The 1,293-nt window shown below is 49.8% G+C and overlaps 1 pseudogene; it reads right to left on the reverse strand.

Annotated features, from left to right (window-relative positions):
• Positions 1-375: 375 nt before the first annotated feature.
• On the reverse strand, positions 376-555 carry LOC119434188 (U2 spliceosomal RNA; annotated as a pseudogene).
• Between the last annotated feature and the right edge of the window lie 738 nt (positions 556-1,293).

Genomic DNA, 1,293 nt, shown 5'->3' on the forward strand with positions numbered 1-1,293 from the left:
GGTGTGCGCTGGCATTACATCGGATGCCACGACGGCGTCACTCTCATTTTTGCGCAATTGTCTGTGTGGCACCATGTGCATTTTTTACGCTTGTTTAAACGATTTGGAACGACCATCTATGTCTTTCTACGAAGGGAACAACGACCGCTCAAGCTTTCCTGTCGATGCGGCCCTATGCGGCCTGAGTTTGCGAGGACACTGCACTGCATCGGTGGTTACTACGGCGTTATCAGGAGATCACAGTTCTGCAGCGCTTCGTTTATGCCTTGCCGAATGTTGATAATGGTTCGCGGTGACGTTTTACCTTTCGAACATTGCATTTTACAGCGAAGCTGTGTGTAGCTAGTTTCCTGCCGATCGATGTCCGTAGACCAAAAACCGTGCGCCTATCCCGAAGATAGTGCAATACAGGGCCGACTCGCGGCGGAGGTGAAGCAGGCTTCAAGCACTCCGCCAACTTGCAAAATTAAGTTTAATATCTTGGTTCCAAATACAACCTGTATCAAAAATTAAGTTGATGAGAACAGCTACTACACTTTGACCCGCATCGGCCATGTCTACGTTTGCAACATACACGTGTACGCCATCCCGTGTGTTCAAACTACTGTTTGCCAATTTGAGTGTCTTCTGTCTCCTGACGTCATGCTCTATGTAGGCTCCTTTCCTCAGTTCTGCTGTGACTGTGAAATGAGTAGGCCGCATGTTGAACGGTCTGAAGAATAACAGTGTGCCTACCAAGAACGACGGCATGAATAGAAAAGGGAATGGGTGTGGTGGCGGCGGCAGGAGACCACCGACGATGAGCGGGCCGTGGACAGTAAGCATAAGCGTGCTGCCTGCCAGGACTGCGAGGCAGAAAGAAATGCAAACCGTTCATGTGGCCCCGATCCCGCAAACTTGGAATGTTTCACCAGAGCAACAGCCAATCAATCACCACATACACAGCTTCGCTGGTCATCCACCTTCAGAGTGGAGTGGCACTGAATTTTTTTTTTCACCCAAAGCGACATAGTGTAATTTTATGGCTTTTGTGTGGCTGACGTGCAGTCGTAATGTCGAGACCATAGTTGACCACTTCCGGCCAACTAGAACACTTCGCCCTCGTGTGCAGAATACAGTCATGTGCTGCTGGTATTGACCCTTTTTGCGGCGATCCCGTGGGCGCTGCCATGTTTGATCACGTGGTGACGTGTCCATTGCTTGCCTCAACTGCCTCCATTGCCTCCATGTTTACAATGGAAGTGTATGACGCCAGCGCGGCTTAGAAAACCTCTGTTTTTGGGAGATATCGTA

The sequence above is a fragment of the Dermacentor silvarum genome, chromosome 11 (assembly GCF_013339745.2).
Source record: "Dermacentor silvarum isolate Dsil-2018 chromosome 11, BIME_Dsil_1.4, whole genome shotgun sequence".
NCBI lineage: Eukaryota > Metazoa > Arthropoda > Arachnida > Ixodida > Ixodidae > Dermacentor > Dermacentor silvarum.